At 43.9% G+C, this 13,482-nt stretch overlaps 1 protein-coding gene and 1 pseudogene across 2 annotated transcripts in view; one reads left to right on the top strand and one right to left on the bottom strand.

Annotated features, from left to right (window-relative positions):
- The window catches only part of LOC147897808 (glutaredoxin-C4-like), a 50,010-nt gene that overhangs the window by 30,762 nt on the left and 5,766 nt on the right, over nt 1-13,482 (bottom strand). The gene's annotated exons all lie outside the window — the stretch shown is intronic.
- Nucleotides 174-5,251, top strand: LOC147897809 (uncharacterized; annotated as a pseudogene).

Here is a 13,482-nt window from a genome sequence, read left to right as displayed (position 1 = left end):
TAAAAAGCAAAGGCTGCGTGCATCAGTTGCATACACTGTGTGTGTGAGAGCTTGCAGATCTCAGACAAGTTGTAAGAAAAATGGCTCAATCACCTATCCAGTGGGATTCACAAAATAGGGATGCACATCCAAGACAAAGAAGTGTGCAGCAAACTCAGCAAGAATTTGAGCAGATGGTACGCATTCGTATACAGGAGATGGAAAAACTCAGAAGGGATCCAAGAGCTCAGCATCTGTTTCAAGCAGAAACTATGCCTAACCCACCTATGATGTGCCAATGCCAGAGGCACACTCTCGTGCACAGCCCGAGAGAGAGGGATCTCATAGGGGACGGTCTCATAGCAGGAAGAGATCGAGGCATCATCACCGATCTCCAAGCCCTTCACCCTCTACTTCAAGCTCAACTTTTGTATCTTCTTCTTCATCAGATAAACCATCCAGGAAAAGAAGGAAACACAAGAAGTCTGGGAAGAGCAATTCTTCCAGGACCGAGGAATTCAAAGATGGAGGTAAATCTGTCAGGTTTATTACCTATAATGGACAATATGGTCATACAGAGAAGGCACCGCAGTTCATTAGGCAGTTTGATGCTGCATTTGGTACAGAAAACTTTTCAAAATCCTCCAAGTTGAGAATGGTCAGCTTGCACTTGACAGGGACAGCTAGTGCATGGTGGAGTGCACAGACCACAGATAGGTCAGCCCCAAAGAGGTGGAAGAGCTTCAAGAAAGTCTTCTACCAGCAGTTCATGCCTAAATAGTTCAGAGATCATGTTCTTCAAGGTTGGGACAGTTTACATATGGATGCAAGGGATACAGTGGACGTGTACAATCAAAAGTTTTGGGATGCTTATTTGCAGGTTGCACCTTTCAAAAAGATCTCCAAAAGAACCCAACTGAGAAAGTACAAAGCATGTCTCAATTCAAAAATTCAGGCAATGGTGAATACTCTGAGGGTGAAGAGCATTCAAGACATCATGCATTCAGCTTCAGTAGCCAGTCTCGTGCAGATGCAAGATCCAGCCACAGTGCCATCCTTGCAAGCAGGAGTGACTAAAAGGAAGAAACCTGATTTTTCAAAATCGAAAAAGAAAGAGTATTCCAAGGTTGAGAAGAAAGGGTTTCAGCCTCAGAAGCCGAGGGGTACTCAGCTTTCAAAGACATATAAAGGCAAATCCCAATTCACTTCTGAACAGATAGCTGAATTCCGCAGAGATGGGAAATGCTTTAGATGTGGGAAAGAGGGGCATATGGCTGCCCAGTGCCCTGAAAAGCCTTCGGGTTCTAAGGAGCAGAAAAAGCCACAATTACCACCGAGACCAATGGTGCCCAGATGTTTTGGGTAGTACCTCAGACCTAAAGGAAAAAGAGCTTTTGCTATCATGGGGAAAGGTAAGAGATCAGCAAGCATTAATTCCATTTGATCCAGGGTCTACAGACAATTTCATATCCAAAGACTTAGCCCTGAGATTGGGGATTAAAACTGAAGAGCTAGGCAGAGCTCTTGATGCTGATCAAATGTTCCATGGAGATCCAGTACAAGTCACTCCTTCGATTGGAAAGCTTTGTGTACATGTACAAAGTTATATAGATCAGGAGGACTTCTTAATTTCTCCTCTCAAGTAGCATGACGTCGTACTTGGTACACCGTGGTTCCATCGAAAGAAAGTAAAGAAAAAATACCCTGAGAGGGTGCGGAGTTTTATCCATAGAGGGAAAAACCAGCGTTTAGTTGCCAGTAAAAAGGGAAAAGTATTCCCATTGTATCTGATGTTACATGTGGTAAAGCAATAAAGTCTGGAATTTACGCATACATGGTTTTTGTAAAAGAAAATGAAAATGATATGCATGCTGAAATGAATGATGCAAACAATGATAAATTTCATTTTCTTGTGAGCTTTAAAGATTGCTTTTCAAATGCTTTGCCAGGGGAGTCACCCCCAAAGAGACCAAAAGATCATCAGATAGAGTTAATGCCTGGTAGTGAGCCACTAAATAGACCACCTTATAGAGTCAGTGCCACTCAAAGAGAGGAGATTATGGCTCAGGTGCAGGACTTGCTATCCAAAGGGTTGATTCAGCCCAGCTCATCTCCTTTTTGCTCACCGGTACTTTTAGTACAAAAAAAAGATGGTTCTTTTCGAATGTGTATTGATTACCGTGCATTAAATAAGATGACAATCAAAAATAATATTCCGATACCATGCATAGATGATGTGCTTGACTAGCTTAGAGGAGCAACAGTTTTCAGCAGGATAGACTTGAAGAATGGTTAACCACAAGATGTGCATAAGACAGCTTTTCACACTACATTTGGGTTGTATGAATACTTAGTGATGCCTTTTGGGTTAACAAATGCTCCAGCCACATTCAATAGAATAATGGATCACATCTTCCGAAAGTACAGGCACTTCACGAGTACTTTCTTTGATGATATCCTAGTCTTCTCAAACACAGAAGAAGAACACGGAGAACATCTTGCTTTGGTGTTTCAAGAACTTCAAAATCATCAGCTTTTTGCCGACAGCAAGAAAAGCAAATTCTTTTTGCAAGAGATCCATTATCTGGGGCAAATAATATCCAAGAATGGGATACATATGGATCCTGCAAAGATCCGAGCCATCCAAGAATGACCAGAGCTGAAAACTATGCATGAAGTCTGTAGTTTTTTGGGACTCTACTCCTATTACAAGAGATTCATCAAGTATTTTGCTGATATTGCAGCTCCATTACATGACCTTACCAAGAAAAATGCAGCCTTCACATGGGGAATGTCACAGAAGAAAGCATTCAATACACTCAAAGAGAAGTTGACTACAAAGCTTATTCTTGTAGTCCCGGATCTGTATCAACCTTTTGATGTTGATTGCGATGCCTGTGGAGAGTGTGTTGGGGCTGGATTGCATCAGAATGGGCATGTAGTAGCATACGAAAGCCGAAGATTGCGTGATGCTGAGAGATACCTGGGAATCTATGAAAAAGAATTGTTGGTTGTAGTTCATGGTGTGAATACATGGAAGCATTATCTTTTGGGTGCAGATTTTACTGTTAGAACAAATCACCAAAGTCTGAGATATTTTTTGACTCAGACAAAACTCTCCAAGAAGCATATGAAATGGGCAAATATGCTGTCAATGTATCATTTTCAGATTGTCCATACTCCAGGAGTTCGGAACAGAGTGGCAAATGCCTTGTCCCGAAGACCCCAGATCAACAATGTGACTATTGCTTATCATCATGACCTGGAAGGCATGAGGGAGCAATATGCTAATGATGGAGATTTTGGTGAGATTTTACAGCAAATGCAAGAGGGGCAGTCCACCAGTCACTATTCCCTGAAAGATGGGTATCAAATGATGACTGCCTATGCATCACCCAAGAGATGAGGTAAAAGATTTTGGAAGAATGCCATGCACCTCCCTATGCTGGACATAGAGAAATTACAGCAACAACTCAAGCACTAGAGAGGTATTTCTTTTGGCCAGGGATGCGGAAAGATATATATCAGTTTGTTACTGAATGCCTTACATGTCAGAAAGTGAAGTATGATAGACGGAAGGCACCTGGCCTACTCATGCCTCAGGCACCGTGGGAAAGTATTGCAATGGACTTCATTTTTTATTTGCCAAGATCAAAGTCAGGGAATGATGGGATTTGGACTATCATTGATAGATTCAACAAGCAAGCTCATTTCATTCCAATTCACAAAACCATAAAGGCAAATCATATGGCTAAGCTTTTCATGGCACAGATCTTTAACCACCATGGTATGCCTAAGTCCATTGTCAGTGATCGAGATCCCAAAATGACCAGTCTATTCTGGAGAGCTTTATTTGATAATATGGGGACGAATCTGAATTTTTCTTCTTCTTTCCATCCCCAGACAAATGGTCAAAGTGAAGTAGCAAATTCTACAGCATTGGATATGCTGAAATGCTACGTGGGTGACCAAGGTTCAGACTAGGAAAAGTACCTACCATTGGTAGAGTTCGCTTACAAGAATACAGTTCACAGCTCTACAAGGAAAGCCCCCTTTGAGGTCATCTATGGGAAGGTGATTCTGCCACCTATCCTAAGGACCTAAGATGAAATATTTGCAGCTGATCAGCTTGTGAGAGACCTCCAGACAGCTTTCAGCCAAGTCCAGACAGCAATTGAAAGGTCTCAAGAAAAGCATAAAAGAGTTGCAGATAAGCATAGGAGACAGTTAGATCTCAAGAAGGGGATTGGGTACTTTTAAAGTTCGAGAAAGCTAGGCTCCGCAAGTTTAAAGGCAAACAAAAAGTGTATGCAAAGTTATCTCCCAGGTACTATGGCCCTTTCAAGGTTACAAAAGAAATAAATGAGGTTGCATACAGGTTGGCATTGCCAGAACATTGGAGGATTCACAATGCTTTCCATGTGAGTCTTCTAAAGAAATTCCAAGGGCCAAAGCCTACTGAACCAATATCAGAGGATCTACCATAAGTGGATGAGCTAGGGGAGGTCCTTCAACCAGACCAAATTGTGTACCATACTTTACGCAAAGGCCCTCAGGGCAAGGAATTTTACAAGTACCTTGCAAAATTCAAGAATTATACGGCATTGGATGCCAAGTGGATGGATGAAGACATGTCCGATCATCCACAGCTTTTGGATGTTTACAAGGAAGCTTTTCAGTTGAGGTCAACTGAATAGAAGCCGAGGGGATGTCACCACAATGTAAATATCCTAAGTCAAAGTACAATTGACCATTTATTTGATCATAATTAAAGAGTTTTCCGTTTAGGTTAATTATGGTCAAAAGAGTTCTTCTATTGGTCAAAGAATTGACTACAGTCAGATATACTTGACTTCGGTCAAGTAAGACTGACTTCGGTCAAGTAAGCCTGACTTCGATCCAGAAGACTTGGTTTATACCAAGAAGGTTAACTGCGGTTAACCAAGATGTGCCAACTTCGGTGATTATAATTAAGACGCCTCGACCCTTGGTCAAAGCCCCTTAATCATGATCAAGAGGGTGGATCTTGGTCAACCATGTTTTATGTTGTACGCATATGTGTTCAGTGGGGACACCCACCATGACTAGGATTAGTCCACAGTTTATTATTTGATGCAACAACGCTAACAATCAATGGGTGCCATGGTGGTGCGCTTTAATTAATTGTTGCAGGTTGCGCTTTAATTAATTGTTGCAGGTACTAAGAAAGGTTAAGGAGCTTAGCAAGCAACCAGAAGATGTTCGTGTGACCAAGGAACATCAAAGACCCTAGAGATTGCCCTTTGTGGCATGTACTAAATTTTAGTTAATTATTTTGACACTTGGCATGTTGCCAAAGTATTGAGCCATGAGCTCTTTGTAAAAAGGATTCACGTTTTTGAATTTGTAACAGCAGCTCTGCGCTGAACTTGTGTATTCCTTTTTCTCTCAAGAATAAAAATCTTCGAGGGGGTCCAGCCCGACGGTTGTCTTAGGCCCAGAGACTAACGTATGTAGCTTGTGCTTGACTCCTCCCCGGATTGGGACTCACAATGGGGCCATGGCATATGACAAAACCCTATTGAAGGGTGCTATTGATGTACAAGGTGCACTTAATGTCGAGTCCAATGTGTCACAATGCAGGGGTGCATGTGACATTTCTTCCTCAACTTGGCACTAGATGCATTGTCTCCATATAGTCTTCTAGAATCTGTGGAAACTCTTGGAAGAAGCTGTTGTCTTACCATATAGCCTCATGGGTCCCTTGATGTCAAAACTTTGTCTAGAACTCTCGGATACATCGTCGTGACCCATGCTTTGGAGAAGAGTTTACTCAAGCTTGATAACTTTTGCGTCGTCGGGGTGAAAACAACAAGTAGCTGGAGGAAAAGAAGAAACAGCTCGAAGAAAAAAAAACTACAAAGGAGGACAAACATGAAGAAGGCAAGGGACTCTCAAAAGTCGAAAAATTGCTCTTGTTGATGTGTGAGGAGCGCAAACAAGAGGCGGCACTTCAGCGTGACGAGCTGGCCCAAGCCAAGAAGCAGCACCGACTCTACCGGGAAGTTGTGTTTCTCCAACACCAACAGAAGTTGGCTACTATGCAAGCTAGCATGAGCAGTGCTTCCTCGGTCCACTCTCGAATTTTACGAAACACGACAGTAAGTGCAACCACTCAGCCATTTTGCAGTTTATTCATCAATTTGTATTGCATTTTCCGTTAGCTCGTATTCACGACGAACAAGACAAAGTCCATCTAGCCGTCCCTCATGTGAGTCGTGACCGGTGAAGCGGTGACCTGGTTGCAACATTGGTCTATCTTATACAAATCCGACCGCACAAGTCACTAGTTTCAAGTGAGACATACCTAGATGAATCCAGGAACATTCTATGACACACCTCAAAGCTCGGTTTCTGCCACCTCACTACTTGCTGAGCCCAGAAGACGAATTCTCTCGTCTTGCCCTGAATGGTGTCTACCGGTATTAACCTATAGTAATAAGGTGATTACCCTGGCCCAACAGCTAGGTGTGTCTGAGACCAACAAGCTCAAGCAGTTTATTAGGGGGTTAGACGTAACATTCGATTACCTGTCCTTAATTTCGACCCGCTCACTTACGAGCTTGCGCTTATCCTAGCTCAGAATCAAAAAATGATGGCTGAAAGCCTAAGCAGGTCTAACAAGCCGCCAAAGCCCCACAGCAGTTCACCAACTCAGCGAGTAAAGGCCCTCAGTCAAAGGACGATAGCTTTCAAAATAAGGACAACTTGCAATCAGCTGGTCAGAAAAAGGAGTCTAAGCCCAAGATGACTCTAGATGATAGAGCTAATGGTGATCAGGGTTCACTTACCATGCATGCTTACACGGATAATGATTGGGCAGGTTGTTCCGACACCAGAGTGTCACATACCGGCAATTGTTTTTTGCTTGGCAATTCATGTATCTCTTGGCTTAGCAAGAAGCAACCAACAATTGCCACATCTAGCTGTGAGGTTGAGTACAGGGCAGCCTTCACCACTACAGTAGAGTGTGTCTAGCTTCGACAGTTACTTAGAGATCTTGGTATTCGCCAGACATCCTCCACCATGGTCTACACTGACAGCCAGAGTGCTTTGGCCATTGCGCGTAACCCAATGTTTCATGCGCGTACCAAACACACTGAAGTTCACTATCATTATGTTCGAGAGCGGTTGTCAACAGGAGACATAGAGTTGTCCTATCTTCCCACAGAGGACAACATAGCAGATCTATTTACAAAGGCACTTCCTCATCCTAAGTTCGAAGTCTTCCGACAGGCTTTACACGTGGTTCCCTTTGTTACATGATCTGACATACCTTGTACATTCATAGGTGGCTATATCTTTTTGGGATGAACATGTGCCACCATGCCAAAAAATACCAAGTATTCTGAGACGCTTCCAGAATACTTCAGCCCATACCATGGAGGGGGGTTTGTAGGCCATCTTCTCCCAGTTCTAGTGATGCCCTATGGGCCCTGGTATGTGCCATGTAGGCATAGTTATAGGCACTTAGTTTATTTTGTGCCTTTTATGCCACATAGGACACTTAGTCCTATGAGACACCTAGGACACTTAGTCCTAGGGTCTAGCTACAAAGTACTATGTACTTTTCTTTTCATAACACTCTAGTTGACGTGACGGCTACTATCTTTCGACTCTTGTACCTTGTACTTGCTCTATCATTTATCAGTCCTACAATGCGGAGTCCTCTTCCCTCTACTGCTACTACGATTTCTTCTTCTAGGAGTGTGCATGTTCTTGGAGCTACAATTCCTGCTGCACCTCATTCACCTCTCCCACCTGTATAGAGGCAAAGCACCCTTTCCACAGCATGGCACCCGCAAAGGAAGGCACACGTAGATGTACATGTGGCCCGTTTTTTTGACTCAAATGGGATTAATTTCAATGTTACACTTGCTTTTTTCAAGAAGATGGTGTCTGAAATTACAGTATTCAGGCCTCATATAGCCCTCCCACTTGCATTGATGAGGTGAAAGCGGTTAATGAGTTAATGAAGCCATTCGACCTGAGAAGGAGAAATATCTTGGTTGTAGATGGTTGGAGTGATGTGCGAAGTCACTCACTTGAGGGCATTTTAGAATATTTTTAAAAATCTACACTCCATAGATCGTGGAATGCAGCAAAAAAGGAGCAAATGTTTTGGTGCAAATGTAGGTAGATGCCATGGAATATGTTAGTCCATCCGAACTAATGTTGTGTAGCTTGTTTCAAATGTCACCACAATGTAAATATCCTAAGTCAAAGTACAGTTGACCATTTATTTGATCATAATTAAAGAGTTTTATATGTGTTAATTATGCTCAAAGAATTCTTTTAATGGTCAAAGGATTGACTACGGTCAAAGATACTTGACTCTAGTCAAGTAAACCTGACTTCGGTCAAGGAGACTTGGTTTATTACCAAGAGGGTTAACTGCGGTTAACCAGAGAACTACAAAGCTGACTATAGTCAGAGAGTGTTGACTTCGGTCAACAAGACTTAGCATGCGCCAAGAGGGTTAACCCCGGTTAACCAAGATGTGCCAACTTCGGTTGGAGAGTTGTGCCAACTTCGGTTGGAGAGACTTGGCTATAATAAATGCGCCTCGACCCTTGGTCAAAGCTCCTTAATTATAATCAAGAGTGTTGACTCCGGTCAACCAGAGAATAAATATACTTTTTTTATATTTGTTTAGGTGTGCACATGTGTTCAGTGGACACCCACCGTGACTAGAATTAGTCCACAGTGTGTTATTTGCGTGCAAAGCGCTAACAATTAATGCGTGCCATGGTGGTGCGCTTTAATTAATTGTTGCAGGTACAAGGAAGAGTTAATTTTCCTAAGCGTTACGGGAGACTAATAAGCATCTAGGAGGCGGTTCGTGTGACTAAGTGCTTTGAAGACTCCAGAATGGCCCTTAGTGGCATGTAATAGGACTTAGTCTAAATTTTAGACAAGTGGCATGTTGCCAATTTGAAATGAGCTTGAAGCTCTTGTAATGAAGGATTCACGTTTTGGATTAGAGGGTGCATCAGACAGCTCTACGCTGAACTTTTGTAATAGATTCTCTTCAAGTAATAAAATACCTTCCGGGGGGTCCAGCCCGACATGTTGTCCTGGGCCCTAGTGTCTCTGGAGAGAGAGAGAGAGAGGGAGAGCAAAAAGGGAAGTGAGCTTGCTGTCTTTTACGAAGGAGGTTCGTAGTGAATCAAAGAGTAATTGCTGTCTTTCAAGAGCGAGAGGTATTTCATTGTGCTTGCTGTCTTTTACAAAGGAGGTTCGTAGTGAATCAAAGAGTAATTGCTGTCTTTCAAGAGCGAGAGGTATTTCATTGGTATCAGAGCACAGCTATACTGTCTTCTGAGACAGTGACGATCCAAGGAGTTGATGCGTGACGATGAGGGCGCACGATATTTGAGCCTGCGCAATAAGATTGGCGTATGGGAGGCTTCCTAGTTCGTTCTCCTTATGCTATTCCTTGAGTGACGATCTGAAGATTACAGGTTGTGACGACCCAGCAAGGAGTCTCCTTCTACCCGGTACTATCTACTATGCACGAGGCCCTGCAACTAAATAGCAAAGGAAAGATTTCCGTCGAACGGCGAAGGGGTACCAACGTATAAAGATTTCCGTCGAACGGCGAAGGGGTATCAGCGTATAATAATTCCGTCGAACGGCAAAGGGGTATCGGGGAGGTCACTGCGCTGCACACAGACGGCTCCAACGAGGCGCGACGCGCGATGGTTTCTGAGGCGCTGTGTGGATAAAAAAGGAAAAATATTTTTCACTTGTTGCATGTTGCTGGGTGAGTGCATAGCTAAGTACATAGCTAGTTGGTTGTGGAAATGAGCTGTGGGTAGCCTCATGATGGACTCCACACTGATGACATATTGTCTTGAGATGGAAGACGCTTCTACATGGACTTCTGGGAGATGATGAAAAGCAATGTGGGCGCATCAGGCACTTGAGCTTCATGAACTCGCGGTTATATGTGGCAATCAAATAATAAAAATTTGCTTGAAGGATATGTGCAAAGGTGGAGTGCCTAAGGTTGGATAAGGTGCACTAATTGCCTTAGTGTAAAGTTTGAAGGGAAGGGGGAGAGTGGTGAAAAAGCAAAAGGTGACGTGGCCATAATCAAAAAAGCATGCATGCAGGTGGCTACGTGATGAGGAAGAGAAAGCTCTCGACGACAAGCTGGCATGAACGTGAAGTAGGACGAGCTTGTGGAAGGATCGAGGGAGAGCAAGGAGCTTCTTATATAGGGGAGGCTCTTCTCGATGAAGCATAGGGGCTAGAAGGAGCGGAAGGGGAGGTTGCGTTATGGGCTGTGATCACTGGAGGGGTGACGGGAGGGTGGTCGTTGCCTTAGCTGGGAGTCCGGCTAGGTGTGGCAAGTTGTGAACGAAGGGGTTGTTGGGCACACAGAGCAGAACTCCGTGAGCAAAACTACGCTATGCAGTTCATAGCAGCCCGGGTGATATGTGAGTTCAGGGATGGAGAGCCTCTCGTTGATAAGAGTTTCTGAGCAAGTGAATAGTAATCAAGAGCGGCCAGGACGCGAGCTTGAAGAAGGAGCAGAGGTCGAGGAATTTTTGCAGGTTGGGCGGAGTTGGGTGACAGTGACCATTAACTCCATGAACCCTGTGAGCAAGAGAAGGGAAGTAATACGGTGATCATCCCATGAAGGATAGGCGACGAGTTAAAGAAGGCAGATGATCACGTGATTTGGAGGATGAGCCAATTATCGGAGACGAGCTGACGGCGAACACAAGCATAGGGGCAGATGCTATTTTCTGAAGGGCTATGCTTTTATCCGAGAACTCGGAACAACACAAGAGAAAGAGAGCAGGAGAGCTCTCGGAGGATGACGGAAGAGTAGGAGAGTGGTGATCCCAAAAGAGCGCACGGCTGCTGGAGAGATCAAAAAAGGAGCTAGCCATCACGCAAGAGAGTGGTAGGAAAGGATAAAGGAGACCAGGGTACCGAAAAGAAGGAAGGAGTCGAGGAGCAGGCAGGGACTAGAAGTGACAGATGAGGAGAGTTCTGAGAGTAGAGGAGAGGCTCTTCTGTCGAAAAAAGGGTGGCCATGACTGTGAGCAGGAAGCTAAAACCGATACGTGAAGGAGGTTACGTACGTAGACGGACAGCGAAAAGAGAGCTTTGGAGAGTGGACGGTGGCCTTTGTGGGAATTTTTTCTTTTTGCATGGCTGGATTGAAGGAGCTTGACGGCTACACAAGTCTAGAGATTCATGGAGGAAAGCAAGAGGACCAGTCAAAGCAAGAGAAGCTATAGCCTCGATTATGATTTTGAATTTTGAGAGAAGAAGAAGACTACTATAGGAACACCTTAGTAGGATTTTGGAAGAGGTGGTCTTTTTCTTGGTGGAATTGCATGAAGAAGGTGCCAGGAGTGTTCTAAAGAGAGCATGGGCTTCTATTAGATGTGGGTTGAAGGCAGAGAGGCCTTACCAGGCAGTATATTAAGATCTCCAAGGGTGGTGAACTGTGATACAGGAGCGTAGTGCATGTCAGATTTCCTTAGTCCATACGGAATTTGTGGATGGTTGTCCGATGAGTTGAGGGATTGGATGCATTATGTCTTTGTATGCTTTGTGAGCTTGAGCTGAGTGGTAGGAGCATCATGTTGGGCTGTATAACTCAGTGGTTTTGTTTGAAGTTGTGAGGGTTCCCGAAGAATGTAACCAGAGTGTGAGTTGTGTCTGGAAGCGTGTAGAGAGAAGGATGTTGAATGAATGCTTTTGACCTTGTGATAGTGTTGTTCGGGTGTTTTAAACGTGGATGAGGGTGGCTGTGAAGGCAGGTTAGGCTCTACTCTTTTTATCCATCCAGCGCGATGCAGCCAAGTGAAGGTATGAAACCTTAGGCTTACGTGGCTCCTAGTGACGTGGCCAGGGTGCCAGCAGGTCCAGCTGACGTGGCACAAGAGGACACGTGGCAGATAGGCAGCTGCTGACATGGCATCTACACGTGCAGTAGATGACATGGCACTGACACGTGGCAGACAGCGCACTAGATGACGTGGCACTGACACATGGCAGCCAGCCTGGCAGGCCAGTGGTTAAGTTAACCCTGGTACAGTAAATCCTGGTTGGTTGACCTGGTTAATGAAACCCTGGTTAAGTTAACTACAGCTAGCCAACTCTGGTTAGTTGAACCAGTACCCAGTTAGTTCAACATTGGTCCAATTAATCTGGCCTAACCAGACCAGTTTGGTTGGTGTAACCAGTCCAGTTAGTCTAGTTGCAGACTAACCAGACCAGAACCAGTCAATCTGGTTAGAGTTACTCCATTTGGTTACTGTTCTTTCAAAAAAAAAAAAGACAGTTGCAGAGACTGTTTCTGCTAGCAGATTTCACCTAGAAAAGCAGAGAAAACAGAGAAAGCAGCCTTTTACTGTCAGAAAAGCAGCAGAAAAGCAGAGAAAACAGAGAAAGCAGACTTTTACTGTCAGAAAAGCAGCAGAAAAGCAGAGAAAGGCAGAGAAATCAGAGATCTGCAGAAAAAGAAAATGCATGCCTTTGTGCACTGGGAAGATGAATCAGATGCTTCTGAGTGCTTTTTGCAGTAGCCAGAAAAGGGGCAATACAATTGTTGATGCTTTAGCAATTTTGTGGGTTTATGCTTTGAACTGATAGCCCAATTACTGGCACAAGTTGTGAATGCAAGACACCTCTTGTTGAGGTATTTTTCTGTCGGAAAAGCAAAGGTAGTTGTGCATCAGTTACCTACACAGTGTGTGAAAAATTTGCAGATCTCAGAATATGGATAAATCACCTATCCAGTGGAATTCACAAGATAGGGATGTACATCTAAGACAGAGAAGTGTGCAACAAACTCAGCAAGAATTTGAGCTGATGGTACGCACTCGTATACAAGAGATGGAAAATCTCAAAAAGGATCCAAGGGCTCAGCATTTGTTTCAAGCAGAAGCTATGCCTAATGCAGTATATGACGTGCCAATGCCAGAGGCACTTTCTCGTGTGTACAGCCTGAGAAAGAGAGATCTCATAGGGGACGGTCTCATAGCAAAAAGAGATCGAGGCATCATCACCAATCTCCTAGTCCATCACCGTCTACCTCGAGTTCGACTTCTGTATCTTCTTCTTCTTTATCAGATAAACCATCTAGGAAAAGAAGGAAACACAAGAAGTCTAGGAAGAGAAAGTCTTCCAGAGAGACCAAGGAATTCAAAGAGGGAGGTAAATCTATCAAGTTTATGACCTACAATGGACAGTATGGTCATACAAACAAGGCATTGCAGTTCATCAGGCAGTTTGATGCTGCATTCGGCACAGAAAAGTTTTCACAATCCTCCAAGTTAAGAATGGTCAGTTTGCACTTGACAACGACAGCTAGTGCATGGTGGAGTGCACAGACCACAGATGGGTCAGCCCCAAGGAAGTGGAAGGACTTCAAGAAAGCCTTCTACCAGCAGTTTATGCCTAAATAGTTTAGAGACCATGTTCTTCAAGATTGGG

This window comes from Dipteris shenzhenensis, chromosome 10, assembly GCF_047967505.1.
Source record: "Dipteris shenzhenensis isolate YYH24624 ecotype China chromosome 10, Dip_SZ_1.0, whole genome shotgun sequence".
Taxonomy (NCBI): domain Eukaryota; kingdom Viridiplantae; phylum Streptophyta; class Polypodiopsida; order Gleicheniales; family Dipteridaceae; genus Dipteris; species Dipteris shenzhenensis.
This window is presented reverse-complemented; position numbering and strand designations above follow the sequence as displayed.